We start from the raw sequence: 19,811 nt of genomic DNA on the forward strand, positions 1-19,811 counted from the left end.
CCCTATTTACAACCCCTTTAAAGGCATCTCCCAAGCATTTATTGAGAGGATTAGTGCTTCTTTATGGTTGCCTTTGAAGTTGCACTAAAAGGTAGACCATCTATCTCCTTGCTGTATGATATATTTTTTTTCTTCCATGGCAATGCCCAGTTCCCAATGCCTTTATTTTGCAATCGTTTGTATACGCACTTTAAAAATGTCAAGAATTGATTTTTAAGATTTACCCCTATACATTTCAATGGGGTTTGGATTTAACCCCTTTCTGCTTGTGCAACAGCCGAAAGACAGCTACAGCCTGGACCTCCAGTTCTGTGTGCGCCTCACACGCGAAGCTCGCTCTGTGACCGCTGTGTCATTTGGACACAGTTGATCACAGATGGGGGTAAAGGGCCAATCACAGTGGTCCTTTACCATGTGATCAGCTGTGATCAGCTCTCCTTTCCTCACACAGAGACAGCGTGTAAGGAAAGGAGAGCTGATGTAACAGGGCACAGTGAATACACTGCTTACACTGATAATCAGGGCACCGCTCAACAGTGCAGCTTCATCATTGCCCATCAGTGCAGCCTCATCAATGCCCATCGGTGCAGCCTCATCAGTGCAAATTAGTGCAGCCTCATCAGTGCCCATCAATGCAGCCTCATCAGTGCAGCCTCATCAGTGCCCATTAGTGCAGCCTTATCAGCGCACATCAGTGAAGAAGAAAAATTACTTATTTGCAAATTTTTATAACAGAAAATAAGAAAGACTTTTTTCAAAATTTTAGGAATTTAATTTATTTTGCAAAAACATAAAAAAAAAAAAAAAAAAAAAAGTGGTGATTAAATACCACCAAAAGAAAGCTCTGTCTAAAAAAAAAAAATAATAATAATGATAACATTTTCATTTGCGTACAGTGTTGTATGACTGCGCAATTGTCATTCAAGATGCAATTTGTGAATTTCAGGATGGGTTACATGAACACCCTATAAACTGACTCTAGACGCATTTACTCATCACTAGCTAGTTGTATGGACAGCATTAGTTCTTGATGCCTGGAGAAAAAAAAAAATCAGATGCTTTTTTATTTCCGGCAGTACTCAGCCCACTGCTTTTATTTAACTGTCTTCAGCTACAGCTGTCTCCACCTCTGCAATTTTCCGCAAAGCTGCTCTGTTTGGGAAGATTCCAGTTCCTTTGTCTGCTCAAAGTTTTCAAAAGTACTTCTCTGTCCACCAACCAATGAATTACACTACCGTTTCCCCACACTCTGTTGTGTTCAACAGCTATCTATCTCATACTTATGAACTTTAGTGCTTTAACTTATAAAACACAAAGAATTTGGTTTCCAGGTCTGTAATTCTTACAATGGAAAATAATGTCATCTGGACCAAGTAAAAACTCACAAGCTTGAACTCACATTGCTATTCTGCTAATTCTTATCAGAGTTAAAGTGATTGTAAAAGTTTTTTTTTTTTTTTAAATAACAAATTTGTCATACTTACATGATCTGTACAGTGGTTTTGCACAGAGCAGCCCCAATCCTCCTCTTGTGGGGTCCCTGCCAGTGCTCTGGAAATGGCTTCCCATGGTGGCACACATGCAGACTTGATTCTCAGCCATGCTGTGTGTGTCCCTTGACACACAGTGTGGCTCAACCCCACCCCACTCCCTTACACTAGATTTGACTGACAGCAGTAGCAGCAGGAGCCAATGAGTCCAGTGAGGAGGGAGAGAGAGCAGCGGCACTGCCCTGGGGCACAATACTTGGATCGAGATCGGCTCTGGTAAGTATTTGGGGGAAAAAAAATACATACTTATAAAGCAGTGTTCCCTAGTAAATAATATTGTGCCAAAATCACAAAAAGATAACATAAAAAACACAAAATAAATGTAAACTATATAAACAGTGCCACTATACAAATTATCACATGAAATTATCATTAATGTGCTTATAGAACAGTAAAGGTGCTCTTAATGAACTGTGCATAAATTTCAAGCAAGTGTATGTTTATCTTTAAAGTGGAACTTCACTCCCCCAGTCAACATTGATTATTTTTAATCTTCATGCGTTAGTGAATAGATAGGAAAGTATATCATACTTGTTTTAAACTTTTATTTTTTTACATTTCTTCAGTTACTTCCTGGTTTCTGGCCTAGGCAAACTATGTCAGACATCCCAGGACTCTTCAGTAGGAGAGAAGAGGAGGAGGGGTTTTCTCTAAGCACACTCTCCTACATGCATGCCTGAGCTAAGGGCAGATGGATTCCAGGAAGTAAATGCTATAAGAATCATTTTACCTTAATCAAGAAGGTCATAGCTAGGGGGTGTTTTTCAAAGTGATTTCTCAACAAAATAAAGCATGGAGACATGGATAGATGGGGGAGTTTGCTTTTAATATTAAAAATAAATTAAATCCTTTTTTTGGTTTGTGGTGCTCAGATGTAGTGAAGATTGGCTTTAAATAGTGTTCCAAGTTTACAACTATGGTGAGACAATCACAAATGTGCAATTTGTGTTCCTGTTTACAACAAAAAGTGCCAATTTACTCCGTTAAAATCAGTGTTGTGTAAAACAGTGCTCCACACAGATATGCACTCACCTGATGGCTATGACCATTATGGCATAAACAGATCAAAACACGCTTTATCTGTTACTCTGTTAATTCACTCTCTGGTAGGAAAGGTCATCACTCCTTCAGTAGGCTCAAACCATATCGTTTAAAAACAGGGATGGAGAAAGCACAAGGCAAAGCATTATTGCACAACAGATGCTTTGGCTTGCGGTATCTCCAAGGTGAATGAGCAGAAGAACAGGTAAAGCGTGTTTTGACCCTTTTATGCCACAAGGGTCATATCCATCTGGTAAGTGCATATCTGTGTAGGGCACTGATCTACATGGCACTGATGTTGACAGATGGACATTGCACTTTTTGTTGTGACCAGCAACACAAATTGCACATTTGTGATTCGCTCACTATAGCTGTGAACTTAGAACACTATTTAAAGGCACATAGACATTTGTTTGCAGTTTATGCACTGTTCATTAAGAACACATTGCACTGTTTTATAAGCACAGTCTTGATAATTTAATGCGACAATTTGTATAGTGGCACGGTTTATATAGTTTTGTGTCACATATCTCATGAAGGCCACAAGGACTTACAGCGGCCAATCTACTGGCCTTGTGTGCATCATTAGGGACCAAGTGCCTGAACCCAAAAGCGAGCTGAGCTCTTGACCACATCATAAGGAAAAATGGGAAGATTATTATTATTATTATACAGGATTTATAGATCACCAACAGTTAATGCAGTGCTTTACAACATGAGGGCAGACAGTACAGTTACAATACAATACAGGAGGAATTAGAGGGCCCTGCTCATTAGAGCTTACAATCTAAGAGAGAAGGTCAAGTGATACAAAAGGTTTATCGATCCAAAGTGTCAAAAAAAATACAAAATTCACTGCTAAGAGGTAAGGAAGGAAAAAATGAAGTGTATCAGAGAGGAAATATTGATAAATTTAAAAGGAGCAATGTAGACTTACTGCATACAAACAAAGTGGGTAATAGCATTCATTTTTCTGAGAGGATACAAAAGACATATGGTGCCTTTCAGTAATATCACAAAGTGTGAATATGTTTTTAGTAGCGAGCCAAAACTAAATAAAAACTTAGTTTACTCAGTACAGCTTTTTAGAACTATAAGATACCATACCGCCTGTGGTCATTATGTGCTTTACGTCCACTTTAACACCTAAAAGTAAATGCACCTTTTAAGGATTCTGAGTTTGTCTTACATTGATTCCCAGAAGCTTTCCCTGCTGTGCTAAAGCTACATTCTGTCTACATGGGAGACTCTGTTTTAGTTACTAGCATCGACTTGCACTTTGTTCAGGCATGTAAAAAAAAAAAAAAAACGGCATTGCATCAAAACAGCAAGATATAAGTGTGACTTTTACAAGTTACCAAAGACCAAGAGTATAAAACAAAACATGTCATCTCTAGCAGTTTTAAATTCCTTTTCCTAAAAAGAACACCTAATTTACTAACATGGGGATAAGCAAATAAATAAATATCTCGCCTAGCAGTAAGAAGGGTCGCCGGTTCGAATCCCAACCAGGACACTACCTGCCTGGAGTTTGTTCTCCCTGTGTCTGCATGGGTTTCCTCCGGGTACTCCGGTTTCCTCCCACATGCTGGTAGGTTAATTGGATCCTGTCTAAATTGGCCCTAGTATGTATGAATGTGAGTTAGGGACCTTAGATTGTAAGCTCCTTGAGGGTGTAGGGACTGATGTGAATGTACAATGTATATGTAAAAGCGCTGCGTAAATTGACGGCGCTATATAAGTACCTGAAATAAATAAATAAATATCTGCTCAAATAGCCACTTGTCTTGCCCGATTACTGGATTTAAAAGGATAACTGTACTTTCCCTTAAATGTGCAGAGTCAGTGGTAATTTCATATATCTAGTTCTCAGTTTTGTTTTTGTTGTTGATATTAAACACAAAACCTGCTCCCCCCCTTCCCAACTATAAAGGACAAAAGTCCAGCAAACCAGACATATGGATTAGTAGTATCCACATGTATAGGGGCTCTACAAGTGTGCATCCCTCTTTTATCATCGTATCTGGCACCAAGCCCTTAAAGCCCTAGCACAGCTTTGAAGAGGTAGTTAAAAAACAAACAAAAAAAAAAACTTCCTTTTTAAAAACAAATTCCTGTCCATTACATGTTCTAAGAACAGTCTATAAGTCCTTCAGTATTGGGTGACTGCTTCAAGGGGTCCACCCCCATTAAAACATTGGGGTCAATTCACTAAAGGTTATCGAATGCGATATGAAGGTCACGTGACCCATTTTTCAGAGATATCACATGAGATAATAAAATAATTAATTCATCAAAGTAAAATATCGAATGTGAGTTAAATATTGCAAAAAATTTAGAAATCATTAATGTCAATTCACTGCACACACACATTTGTTATTTATCACCTGCCAGTAGGCAGTTGATATTTTAGCGAAGTAAACAACAATGAGGGGACTGCACTGACCAGTAAATTAACCCCTTCCCGCCGAGCGTACGCAGATGTGCGTACTCGGCTTTCGGGGGTTATACCGGGATGATGCCTGCAGCTGCAGGCATCATCCGGGTACTGTTTTTTAGAGCCGGCGATCGTCTTTCCAGCGATAACAACTGATGCAGCTAAAAGCCACTCGGCTGTTATATCAGAGGAGCGGGAGGGGACATCCCCCCTCCCGCCGCCTCCTGCCCCACTTACCGGGCCTCCCGTTCCACCGGGAGGCCCGATCAACAATCCGCCGCCTGCAGCGGCTAGTGACAGTCTGGAACAAAGCCGTAAGCAGCTTCGTTCCAGCCTCCTAATTGTAAACACGGAATGATGTCACTTCCCGTTTACTCGGCTGCCAATGGCACCGGTTTTAAAAAAATGTATTCAGAATCGCCGAAAATGTTATCATGGCACCAATTTAGAATATGTACTAGTGACATCGCTCTATAATACTTGGCCATATCTGAGAGCCCAATTCCTCCTCCTCCTTTACTTCTGCGTAATATAGCATGTGCTAATCTGGGGCTTTTATTCTTCCATACAAAGGATACAAAAGCTCTGCGTATCTGTTTGAAAAAGTGGAGTAGAATAGGAATAGTGTATAAAACATAAATTATTCTATGTACTATGTTCATTTTTAGTGTATTAACTCTACCAAACCATGTTAGGGAGCAGCTTCTCCACCTCCGCAGATCCATCATTATCTTTACCAACAAAGCACCATAATTAAGTTTGTACAGTAATTTCTTATTTGATGTAATGTGTACTCCTAAATAATATAGAGAATCTGCCTTTCATACAAAAGGATAGGTGTGTTACAGAGATGTAGCTACTGCTGATGAAACATGGCTTGGTAGTATCACTGACTTCTCATAATTTATTTTAAAGTTGGATAATTTACTGTATTTCTCTACTTCATCCATCAGGGCAGGTATTGATTCCAGGGGTTTTGATAGATAGAATAATAAATCATCAGCATATGCTTAAATTTTGTGTTCTTCTGTACCAACCCCTACCACAACTATTTCCTTATTTCCCCTGACCCTACAGAGGAGGGGTTCCAGAGTCAAGGCAAACAATAATGGGGAAAGGGGGCACCCCTGCCTTGTACCGTTATGTATGTTAAAATAATATGAAAGGGTTCCATTCACTTTTACTCTGGCCTTTGGTCTCCCATACAAGGCCGATAGCCATCCTCATCCTCTCCCCCAGACCTACTCCCTTCAGTACCTCCATCATAAACCCCCAGTTCACCCTGTCAAATGCTTTTTCTGCATCTATTGACAGAGATATCCTTGGAATTTTATCAGGTCCTTTTTTCATCCAATGGAGGATATGGAGGGCCTGAATAGTGTTATTTCTTGTTTCGCGTCCTCTCATAAACCCCGTCTGATCATAATGGACTAATTGGACTATATGGTCTTGTAGTCGGAGGGCTAAGAGCTTTGCTAATAATTTAATATCTAATATCTGCTGATATGTGGTGACGTCTAAGGACTATCTCCCACCGACATGTTTCCCTATAAAAAGCATCTACTCCATTCCCAGTACCTGAACACTAGCAGCTGTTTTTAAGATTTTAAAAATTTGTGTAGGTGTTGGTTTAGGAAATATTTCTTGGACCTACAGGTAAGCCTTAATCTAGGCTTACCTGTAGGTCAAAGTGGTCTGTAAGGGTTTACAACCACTTTAAGGACTTTTTTTGGAATAAAGCGCCATTTGCTTACTGCACTATGAAGTTCTCCTCTTTTTGTTTCATCATTGCATTTTCTACCTAATGAACTTCTTTGAGTTGAATGCTCACGGACTAGCAACATTCAACATTCAATTATCCGTACGGAGGGATTAGAGCAGCTGATCAGAGGTGAACAACCAGATACCCGCCCAAAGGCTACACCATACCAGTGATCCCTGTATGGAGGTGTCTGTGTAACAGACTGGCTGTCGGTATGATCATCTGAAGCCGTTTTTCTCTCTTGGCACAAGGCGAGTTTGACTCCCGTGATAGGAGTCCACCATTCCCGGTAAGGGGCCATTCGGCTGTCTATATCACTCTCTTTCTTGAACGGGGTATAACATTGGAAGTGTTGAAACTGATCTATGGTCAAATGCATGATATCTGATATGTATGGATTATCCCACATAAGCAGGCTGTCTGACAAGTGAATAGCGCTGCACTCTGGAGACTGCTACACCTTTGATAGTTTTCAGAATTACAACAGCACCTTTGGATGTTTTTTTTTATCCTCTTAATGATTTGTGCTTCTAAACGCTGTTAAAACACTGTTTTTGCGGGACTATATATACACTTTTTTTTTTAAAAAAAGAACATTTCACTATTTTTTTGTTTTTTTTTTTGTTTTACCCCCCTTTTTTTAGTTTTATGTTTGGAGACAAATACAAAGGGTAACTTTTTTACCATATTTAGAATTAGTTGTTATACTGATTTCTAGCCAGTGTTCAATCACTTGATTATTCATTTGCAATTTGCGCATCTTTTTTGTTTCATATACATTAAAGTCTCTCCCTAAGACCATAAATCCTTCCCTAAATTTCTCTAGGAGCTTGATGGTTTTAGACAAAGTCCACCGTATAGGTGTTTGGGGCATATATAGAGGCAAATGTATATTGATGTCCATTCAGCGTACCTTTAACAAATACAAATCTCCCTTCCGGGTCCAGTTGTTCTACTATAGAGGTCAAGGGGCATGTTCATTCAAAGGCTATCGTCACCCCCCTTGCCCTTGCAAAAGGTAAAACTGAATGGAACCACTGGTTATATGGATATTGGGGCATTCAAGGTAGCGATCCTTCTGTAAAATGCATCTCTTGTATAAATACCACATCTACCATATAATGGCATAATTCCTGCCATAAACAGCCCCTTTTGTGAGGAGAACACAAGCCTCTCACATTATAGGATACAATTTTCATTGAACTAGACATTTATATCTTAGGTGGACATATGGTTTTCCTAAGTCATTGCCAGGTGTCTCGGTTTTTCCCTCTCTAGGTGCATCTATACCAAATATACAACAAAAACACGATAAAAGTGAATAAAAGTGAAAACCTTCTTACTACAATACACCATTCTACCTAAAGAATTGTACCAAATAAAAGGAGGACAGGTCCGTGTGGTTTCCATAGTCCCCACTCCGGTGCCTTCCTTCCCTCTGCCTTCATGTAGATTATTTAGCCCCTTACATCGCCTAATGGAAAAATAAAATATCCCATAGACAGAAAAACAGAAAAAAAGAAGAAAAAAAAGGAAAAAACAAGAGAAGAAAAAGAAAGAAAAAAAAAGAGAAAACCAGTAAAAAACACACATATATCTAGTACATGAGGGGTCAAATAGGCCCCAGGGATAGTTTCAGTCCAATTATTTTTCTTCTATGACTGTGACAGAGGAGGAAGAAAAAAAAAACAAAACAAAAAAAAAGCAAAAAGTGATGAGGCAAACTTTTACCCCCCAACAAAAAATAAAAGGGGTGATGAGGTAAACTTATGAGGCCTATGTTACCCCCCCAAAAAAAGGGGGTAAAGGGATAAAGTTATTACTTAATCTCTCAGTTCATTGCACCGATCCTAGCATTAAAGATTCATTCTTCTCTGCATAGACCCTTTGATGTATTTTAATAGGGACCCACGACCAAGGTTCTGGGTGCTGCAGAGTGGATTTTATAGTTGCTGTTCTCCAATCCGGAAAATCCACTTGGGGTAGTTACAGTATTTTTAAAAATCTTTTTAAATTGTCCTTAGTACCAAGCATTGCCATTTTGCCGTGTCTTGATGCTGTCAAACGAAAAGGGAACCCCCAGCGTTATTTAAAATCTGTTGATCTCAGGGCCTCCAACAATGGTATGGATATATCAGTGAACAAAGATATTTGGGCTCCTTTAAATTCAATCTTGGGTGTTTCCCATGCATTTTTCATAATCGCCTCTTTCACAGAGTGTGCATCTTACAAATAACATCTCTCAGTCTATCCTTATTATATTGGGCCTGGACATAAGGTGTAACACGATGTACTCTGTCCACTTCCAAAGGTGCTTGCTCTGTTCCCCCCAAAATTTGCTGAAATAAGCCTTGTACAGTAACTCTTAGGTTACTAGTGTGATATGCTTCAGGGAGACCGCGTATGCATATGTTTTGTCTACGTTCCCTGTTTTCAAAATCATCCAACTGATCCATATAAAAGTTCATTGCCTCCTCCTGACATTTGGTGTTATCATGTACATCCGCCACAGCCTGTATAATTTCTTCTTGTTTTTTTCTACTTCTTCCACTCTATGTCCCAATGCTATTGTATCTTCCTTTATCTCTTCTATTACCTGTTTAAATAACGGTTTCACTGCTGCTATCATTTGTTGGATATCTGCTTTTGTGGGAAGCGCTCTTATATGTTCTTTGATATCCCAATCCAATTTGGTTAACTGAATATCTTCCCCAGGGTTGTTCAATGTGCCTTGTTCTTTCCCAGGTGGGGTATTACCTCTGGATGTTGTTGTTGCCTGGGTTAAGTGGGTTTTCTCTTTATTCCCCTTATCCCCTCCAGCTGTCTCTCCTTCTCTCTGCTCAGGACTATTATGACTTTGCTCACTATTTCCATCTTTAATGGTCTTCAGGGGGCTATAGCCATGCCCTATGGGGGTCTCTCCACAAGTCACCACAACCCCCTCCCTAATTCCATCCACTACTCCTCCCCTGTCCCCAGGGGTCTGATAGAGCTATGGCCATGATCGAATGTTAAAGATCTTCTGCCATCTTCTGCCATCCCACCCCCTGGTACCTGGTATCCACGTCCGTGTGCAGATAATCTCCAGGCTTCTGCCTGTGATCCACTGCTCGGCATTGGGGATCCTCGTCCTGGCATTGTTTGACCTCCCTTTGTCTCTGTATTCGCTCGCTTCCTCTCCTCCTGGCTCTGTATTTGGTTTGGGCGTCCGTGATCTCCACTCTGCGCAGTGAGATACGCTCTCAGCCCACCTGCAGAGTTTCTGTTACCGCCTCCCTCTGGCTGGAGCGTCGCTCGTCTGCGAGTTGTCATCTCTCACTCCTTGTACTGTGGCAAGCACATCTCCCCTTCTCCTCCTCTGCTGTTCTGCTATTGCTGATCGCTCAGCTGATTGCTCTGCTAATTGCCATCTGCTGTGTAATTACCCAGGGGCGTGAGACACACTCACATAGCACGTCCACTCCTCATCTTTCGTCTATGCTTGTGCTCAACAATTTCATTTAGGTACACTGCTGCATGACCGCGCAATTGTCATTCAAAATGTTACAGCTCTGAAAGCTGAAAATTGGCCTGGGCAGGAAGGGGGTGAAAATGCCCTGTATTGAAGTGGTTAATGAAATGTAAAATGGATCTTAATAAGGAACTGCAGTCTGCTCACATAATTTGTAATAAAACAATTTTTGCCATTCTGAAGCTTCCCCCAACCACTTTGCATATTATTTTATATATACTGTGATTCTGTACTTGCCAAATATGCTGCAGAAATCTCCCTCCATTGAGTCTGGCTGCATCCATTTTAATTGTGGGCAGCTGAAACTGCTGCCTGTTCACTTCCTGGATTTACACAGAGGCACACCTCCATCTCTACAGCCCTGCAGCTCTCATTGGCCCTCTTATGACTCACCCCCTCACTTCCTGGCAAACTCACACAAGAGTTAGAGAGAGACAGCTGTGCATGATGTCATAAGTCTAGGCTAATGACCAGACAAGAAAGAGGAAGTGGGCTGTATAAGGTATTTACTGGCAGAAAAAACATATATTACTATCCAAAGTTAAAACAAGGGCAGAAGGGTTAATAGAGGGAAAGATGAAAATGACTGAAGGTCCGCTTTAAATACAAAATAATTTAACCTCTTGCCTACAGGGAACTTTCACCCCCTTCCTGCCCAGGCCAATTTTCAGCTTTAAGCGCAATCGCATTTTGAATAAGCTTTCTTTGGTGGTTTTTACTCACCACTGTTTTTTTTATTTTTTGCTAAACAAATGAAAAAAGACCACTTTTTGTTTTTACGTTTTTCTTTTTCTCTTTCACTGATGTTCACTGATGAGGTTGCACTGATGGGCACTGATAGGCTGCACTAATGGGCACCGATGAGGTGGCACCGATGGACACTGAAAAGGACTAATATGCAGCACCGGTAGGCGGAACTGATAGGCACCACTTATGGACACTGATAGGCAGCACAGATAGGCACTGATAGGAGGCACTGATGGGCACTGATAGATGGCACTGATGGGCACTGAAAGGCAACACTAGTAACCACTGATTTGCAGCACTTATAGGCACTGATTGGCAGCAATGGTGGGCACTGATTGGCAGGACTGGTGGGCAGTGTTGGGGCTGCACTGATGAGCAGGACACGGCTGATTAGGGATGAGCTTCGAGTTCGAGTCGAACTCATGTTCGACTCGAACATTGGCTGTTCGCCCGTTCGCCGAACAGGGAACAATTTGGGGTGTTCGCAGCAAATTCGAATGCCATGGAACACCCTTTAAAAGTCTATGGGAGAAATCAAAAGTGTTAATTTTAAAGGCTTATATGCAAGTCATTGTCTTAAAAAGTGTTTGGGGACCTGGGTCCTGCTCCAGGGCACAAGGATCAATGCAAAAAAAAAGTTTTAAAAATGGCCGTTTTTTCGGGAGCAGTGATTTTAATAATGCTTAAAGTGAAACAATAAAAGTGTAATATTCCTTTAAATTTCATACCTGGGGGGTGTCTATAGTATGCCTGTAAAGGGGCTCATGTTTCCTGTGTTTAGAACAGTCTGACAGCAAAATGACATTTCAAAGGAAAAAAAGTCATTTAAAACTACTTGCGGCTATTAATGAATTGCCGGTCCGACAATACACATAAAAGTTAATTGATAAAAACGGCATGGGAATTCCCCACAGGGGAACCCCGAACCAAAATTAAAAAAAAAAAAAATGATGTGGGGGGGTCCCCCTAAATTCCATACCAGGCCCTTCAGGTCTGGTATAGATATTAAGGGGAACCCCAGCCAAAATTAAAAAAAAAAAAAATGGCGTGAGGTCCCCCTCAAAATCTATACCAGACCCTTCAGATTTGGTATGGATTTTAAGGGGAACCCCACGCCAAAATTTAAAAAAATGGCGTGGGTTCCCCCCAAAAATCCATACCAGACCCTTATCCGAGCACGCAACCTGGCAGGCTGCAGGAAAAGAGGGGGGGACGAGAGAGCGCCCCCCCCTCCTGAACCGTACCAGGCCACATGCCCTCAACATTGGAAGAGTGCTTTGGGGTAGCCCCCAAAACACCTTGTCCCCATGTTGATGGGCACCGGGGGGCTCCGCCCCCCCGTTATTTAAGAACTGTCAGAAGAGGAGAAGCGTCACACAGCAGGAGCCTCCCTCCATGCCATCATGGCTGCGGAGTGGCCCGAGGAGAAGAAGGGAATAAGATGCTGCGGATGAAGATGCAGGACGAGAACACCGGAGGAAGAACCAGAGGAACCAGAAGAAGAAGATGGAGGAAGAAACTGAAGGAAGATAGAAGATAGAAGAAAGAAGATAGAAGAAGCATTTAAATAAAGGAATTGTCAAAAACTGTCTCTTGTCATTTTTAACATTTTTGACAGTTTTTTTGTGAAATGGTAGGGGTACTTTTGTACCCCCTTACCATTTCACACAGGGGGGAGGGCCGGGATCTGGGGGTCCCCATGTTAAAGGGGGCTTCCAGATTCCGATAAGCCCCTCGCCCGCAGACCCCCACAACCACTGGGCAAGGGTTGTGGGGATAAGGCCCTTGTCCCCATCAATATGGGGACAAGGTGTTTTGGGGGGCTACCCCAAGGCACCCTCCCAATGTTGAGGGCATGTGGCCTGGTACAGTTCAGGAGGGGGGGCGCTCTCTCATCCCCCCTCTTTTCCTGCGGCCTGCCAGGTTGCGTGCTCGGATAAGGGTCTGGTATGAATTTTTGGGGGGGCCCCACACCATTTTTTTTTACATTTTGGCCGGGGTTTCCCTTAATAGCCATACCAGACCTGAAGGGCCTGGTATGGAATTTAGGGGGACCCCCATGTCATTTTTTTTTTTAAATTTTGGTTCAGGGTTCCCCTGTGGGGAATTCCCATGCCGTTTTTATCGATGAACTTTTATGTGTATTGTCGGACCGGCAATTCATTAATAGCCGCGAGTAGTTTTAAATGGCTTTTTTCCTTTGAAATGTCATTTTGCTGTCAGACTGTTCTAAACACGGGAAACATGCACCCCTTTACAGGCATACTATAGACACCCCCCAGGGACGAAATTTAAAAGGAATATTACACTTTTATTGTTTCACTTTAAGCATTATTAAAATCACTGCTCCCGAAAAAAGTCAGTTTTTAAAACTTTTTTTGCATTGATCCATGTCCCCTGGGGCAGGACCCAGGTCCCCAAACACTTTTTATGACAATAACTTGCATATAAGCCTTTAAAATTAGCACTTTTGATTATTCATGTTCGTGTCCCATAGACTTTAACGGTGTTCGCGTGTTTGAATGAATTTTTGCCTGTTCGCAAGTTCTGGTGCGAACCGAACAGGGGGGTGTTAGGCTCATCCCTACTGCTGATCAGTGCCCTGATTTGTCAGTGCAGATGTTCCCACTAAGGAATGCCGCTTACTGGCTCTCCTCACATGCTGTCAGCATTAGGAGAGGAATGCTGATAACTGGCATTTTCTGTTTACACTGTGATCAGCTGTGATTGGAAACAGCTGAACGCCTGGTAAAGAGCCTATGCTATATGACTTCCTCCCAGAATGGGAGTGCTCCCACCCATCCATCATTTCACTATATGACAGGTGGGAAGCAGTTAAAAACAATTTAAGTCAAAGGTTCTTCCCTATTACTCTTTTCATCCCTGTTACTAATATACCCTGGACTGTAGCTGACGACTGCTGCTGAACTTCTTCCTTTGTTGCTGCTGTATTATCCTTTTGCAGTATGCACAGGGTTAAACTGAATATTCTTTAATGCAGCAGCCATCTTTAAGGAGACACGTTACAATGCTCAGCTGTGGAATGTCTCCAGTGTAGAGGGCAGCCATTTTGGTTGGATCTGATTTAATTCTAGAGGATGGTGGTTGACTGCTGCAACAAAGCAAGGATAAGGGGGTCTCCAGGCTGCTGAAGAAAATGAGAACTGTCTTGAAATATGTAAGTGTAGGGAAAAGACTAAGCTGGTGCTGTTGACTAAATGGTTTCCTGCTGTAGTTGACCACAATTGGGTGAGAACTCAAAGATGCAGGTGTGATTTAGATGCCTGGTAAGATCAGACTGTACTGGAGAGTGCTCCTACCACTTGTGAGGAAGGAAAGGAGAGACTGTCTCAGGGGGATTTAAAGAGAAACATCTCCATAATTCCTATCCCTGTCTGAGGATTGAACTGAACCTAAGCACATGTTTGGAGACTCAGAGGAGGACGCCCTGAGTCTGGTAAGATAATAAAATTGCACAAGGTTACCGTTGTCTACTGGGAACTGTTGTTTGCTAATCATTTCTTCTTTTAGGCTATTCTAGGCCTAATATATCCTTTGAGCTATCTCAAGGTGTGTTGGTAAGTACTGAGGGAGAGAGGTGTGTCATCTTCAGGTGTGCATATCACAAAACAATTCAGCGGCTCCTCTGGGGAAGTGCTACACTAATTTGTCTTAACAGAAATAAAAAGAATATCATGGAAACTAAATCTGTTAGGAGAATACCTGTAATGAGTGGAGACCAATGGCCGTCAACGCCAGACAAGCTCAGTTCTCAGGTCTGCAAGAGATAGGAAAGTCTGAATAGCTAGACCAATGATCAGTGTTGGGGTCACAAGCCAAGGTTGATGCAGGAGGAGAGATTCGTAGTCGTGGTCATAAGCCAAAGTCAATGCAGGAGGAGAGTTTGGTAGTCGGGGGTCACAAGCCAAAGTCATTTCCAAACACCAGTAGAAGTAGCTCAAGTAGTAAGCAGAATCAGACCACAATAATCTGGCGACAGGAAGTGCAGAGGCAAGGTTTATATTGGAAGTTCATGGGAGAAGCAAGAAGTTCAAGGTTCAACAGCAATCAAGATACAAAGCAGGGTTGTCCAATGGATCAGGCAGGATTGTCCACTAGATCAGACAGGGAGCTGTCCAGCATCCCGGATAGCTCAGCGAGAAGAATCAATGCCAGACACAGAAGTGGTCCCAGGTTCTGACAGTTCTTCCCTCCTCCCAGGACGTTCTCTGCATGTCTTAGGGACAGGTTTTTGAGGAAATCTCTGGTGAAATGCTCTTATTATTCTAGGGGCGTAAACATGTCCCTCAGTATCCCAAGAATCATCCTGTGGTCCATAGCCTTTGCATCTTGATGTGGAAATATTGAGCTTCATATTTAGATCAAAGGGTTTCAAGGAAACCATTGTGAGGACTTTCCAATTAAATTACCATGCCCCATTTCGATGGATGTGTATATATATATATATATATATATATATATATATATACACATATACACAGTATCTCACAAAAGTACACCCCTCACAGTTTTGTAAATATTTTATTATACCTTTTCATGTGACAACACTGAAGAAATTACACTTTGCTACAATGTAAAATAGTGAGTGTACAGCTTGTATAACAGTGTAAATTTGCTGACCCCTTAAAATAACTCAACACACAGCCATTAATGTCTAAACCGCTGGCAACAAAAGTGAGTACACCCCAAGTGAAAATGTCCAAATTGGGCCCAATTAGCCATTTTCCCTCCCTTGTGTCATGTGACTCGTTATTGTTACACAGTCTGAGGTGTGAATGGGGAGCAGGTGTGTTAAATTTGGTGTTATCACTCTCACTCTCATACTGGTCACTGGAAGTTCAACATGACACCTTATGGCAAAGAACTCTCTGAGGATCTGAAAAAAAGAATTGTTGCTCTACATAAAGATGGCCTAGACTATACTTAGGACCATGCGATATTTCAGTTTTTCCTTTTTAATAAATCTGCAAAAATGTCAACAATTCTGTGTTTTTCTGTCAATATGGGGTGCTGTGTGTACATTAATGAGGAAAAAAAATGAACTTACAGTAAATGATTTTAGCAAATGGCTGCAATATAACAAAGAGTGAAAAATGTAAGGGGGTCTGAATACTTTCCGTCGCCACTGTTAGTGCAATTTCACCCCAAAATACATTCTGCTGCTTCTCCTGAGTATGGGGATGCCACATGTGTGAGACTTTTTGGGAGCCTAGCTGTGTACAGGACCCCAAAATCCAATCACCGCCTTCAGGCTTTCTAATGGGGTAAAATGGTGATTTCACTTCCTCACTACCTATCAGTTTCAGAGACCATGAAATGTCAAGATAGCACAAAACCCCCACAAATTATGCCATTTTGGAAAGTAGACACTTCAAGCTATTTGCTGAGAGGCATGTTGTGTCCATGGAATATTTTATATTTTGCCAGAAGTTTCAGGAAAATAAAAATTTTAATTTTATTTTTATTTTTTTTTTACACAGTTGTCACTAAATGATATATTGTTCAAACATGGAATTGTTTTATTTGGAATTACACCCCAAAATACATTCTACTGCTTTTCCTGAGTATGGGGATACCGCATGTGTGAGACTTTTTGGGAGCCTAGCCGCATACAGGACCCAAAAACCAAGCACCACCTTCAGGCTTTCTAAAGACGTAAAATTGTGATTTTACTCCTCACTACCTGTCATTGTTACGGAGGCCCTTAAATGTCCAGATAACACAACCCCCCCCCCCCCAAATGATGCCATTTTGGAATGTAGGCAATGTAGACACCCCAAGGTATTTGCTAAGAGGCATGGTGAGTATTTTGCAGCTCTCATTTGTTTTTGAAAATAAAGAAAGAAAAGAAACATTTTTTTTCTTTTTTCAAATTTTAAAACTTAGTGAGAAAAAGCGAAATCTGCAAAATACTCAGCATGCCTCTCAGCAAATAGCTTGGGGTTTTTATTTTCCAAAATGGGGTCATTTGGGGGGGGGGGGGTTTGTGCTATCTGGGCATTTCATGGCCTCCGAAACTGTGATAGGCAGTGAGAAGTGAAATCAAAAATTTACGCCCTTCGAAATCCTGAAGGCGGTGATTGGTTTAAGGGGTCCTGTAAGCGGCTAGGCTCCCAAAAAGTCTTACACATGTGGTATCCCCATACTCAGGAGAAGCAGCAGAATGTATTTGGGGTGTAATTCCACATGTAACCATGGCATGTGTGAGCAATATATCATTTAGTGACAACTTTGTGTAATTTTTTTTGTGTCATTTTTCAGTCACTTATGACAAAAAAATACAATATTCTACATGCCTCTCAGCAATTTCCTTGGGGTGTCTACTTTCAAAATGGGGTCATTTGGGTGGGTGGTTGTACTTTCCTGCCATTTTAGCACCTCAAGAAATGAGATAGGCAGTCAAAAAATAAAAGCTGCGTAAATTCCAGAAAATGTACCCTAGTTTGTAGACGCTATAACTTTTGCGCAAACCAATAAATATCCGCTTATTGACATTTTTTTTTTACCAAAGACATGTGGCAGAATACATTTTGGCCTAAAAGTAGGACTAAAGTTGAGTTTCTTGGATTTTTTTTTATAACAAAAAGTAGAAAATATGATTTTTTTTGAAATTTTCGGTCTTTTTCTGTTTATATCACAAAAAATAAAAATTTGCAGAGGCAATCAAATACCATCAAAAGAAAGCTCCATTTGTGGGGAAAAAAAGGACACAAATTTTGTTTGGGTATAGCATTGCATGACTGCGCAATTACCAATTAAAGCAGCGCAGTGCCAAATTGTAAAAAGTGCTCTGGTCTATGAGCAGCCAAATCTTCCGGGGCTGAAATGGTTAATACAAAAAAGGACTTTGCTCGCCTCGGAAACCGCAGTTTGGCATTGCCTGCTATTATTGAGCTTATGATCTAGCAAAACTCCCAGATCCTTCTCCACCATTGATTCCCCCAGTTGTACTCCCCCTAGTATGTATGATGCATGCATATTCTTAGCCCCAAGTGCATAACTTTACATTTATCAACATTAAACCTCATTTGCCACTTAGTTGCCCAATTAACAAGTGCATTGAGATTGGCTTGTAAATTGGAGACATCCTGTAAGAATGTTATTCCACTGCATAGCTTAGTGTCATCTGCAAAGACAGAAATTATACTTTTAATCCCAGACCCTATATCATTTATAAAGATATTAAAAAGTAAGGGTCCCAGCACTGAACCTTGGGGTACACCACTGATAACCTTAGACTATTCAGAGTAAGAGTCATTAACCACTACTCTCTGAATTCTGTCATTTAGCCAGTTTCTATCCATTTACAAATTGATCTTTCCAAGCCTGCAGACTTTACCTTACACATTAGCCGCGTGTGGGGAACTGTGTCAAACGCTTTTGCAAAGTCCAGTTTTCACATGTCCACAGCCACCCCTCTGCCCAAGGTTTTACTTAAGGCCCCTTTCACACTTATACGACTTCAAAGTCACGAGATTTTACCGCGACTTTGCGGCCACGATTTTGCGCGATTTTCCGCGATTTGGGAGCAGTACTACTTTGTACGACTTTGCCACATTTTTGGCATTAACAAATGAAAACATACAGTAGTTGGTATGAATCATAAGGGGGAACGCCACGCCAAGTTTTAAATAAAAAAAACTGGTGTGGGTTCCCTCCCAGGGGCATACCAGGCCCTCAGGTCTGGTATGGATTGTAAGGGGAACCCCCTACGCCAAAAAATCGGCGTGGGGTCCCCCCAAAATCCATGCCAGACCCTTATCCGAGCACGCAGCCCGGCCGGTCAGGAATGGGGGTGGGGACGAGTGAGCGCCCCCCCTCCTGGACCGTACCAGGCCGCATGCCCTCAATATGGGGGGGTCGGTTCTTTGGGGCATGGGGGGCACCCTGCGGCCCCCCACCCTAAAGCACCTTGTCCCCATGTTGATGAGGACAAGGGCCTCTTCCCGACAACCCTGGCTGTTGGTTGTCGGGGTCTGTGGGTGGGGGGCTTATCGGAATCCGGTAGCCCTCTTTAATAAGGGGGCCCCCAGATCCTGGCCCCCCACCCTATGTGAATGAGTATGGGGTACATGGTACCCCTACCCATTCACCTAGGCAAAAAAGTGTCAATAAAAAACACAGTACACAGGTTTTTAAAGCAATTTATTAGGCAGCTCCGGGGTCTTCTTCCGACTTCGGGGGTCTCTCCGGCGTCTTCTCCCGGTGTCCTGATCTTCTGCCGGCTCCTCCGCTATTTTCTGCAGTTCAATTGCTAGCGGTGGCCCGGACTTCTGCCTTCTGCCTTCTTCTTTTCTTCCAGAGATGTTGACACGATGCTCTCTCCAGCTGCAATGGTCTCTGAACGCTCCGCAATCGACTTATATAGGCGGTGACCCCGCCCCCTTATGCCGTCACAGTCCCTGGGCATGCTGGGACTGTGATGTTTTAGGAGGCGTGGTCACAGGGTGATGACCACGCCCCCTTATGACGGCACAGTCCCAGCATGCCCCGGGACAGTGACCTCATAAGGGGGCGGGGTCACCGCCTATATAAGTCCATTGCGGAGCGTTCAGAGACCATTCCAGCTGGAGAGAGCGTCATGTCAACATCTCTGGAAGAAAAGAAGAAGGCAGAAGGCAGAAGTCCGGGCCACCGCTAGCAATTGAGCTGCAGAAGATAGCGGAGGAGCTGGCAGAAGATCAGGACACCGGGAGGAGATGCCAGAGAGACCCCCGAAGTCGGAAGAGGACCCCCGAAGTC

The sequence above is a fragment of the Aquarana catesbeiana genome, linkage group LG03 (genome assembly GCF_042186555.1).
Source record: "Aquarana catesbeiana isolate 2022-GZ linkage group LG03, ASM4218655v1, whole genome shotgun sequence".
In the NCBI taxonomy this organism is placed as follows: Eukaryota; Metazoa; Chordata; class Amphibia; order Anura; family Ranidae; genus Aquarana; species Aquarana catesbeiana.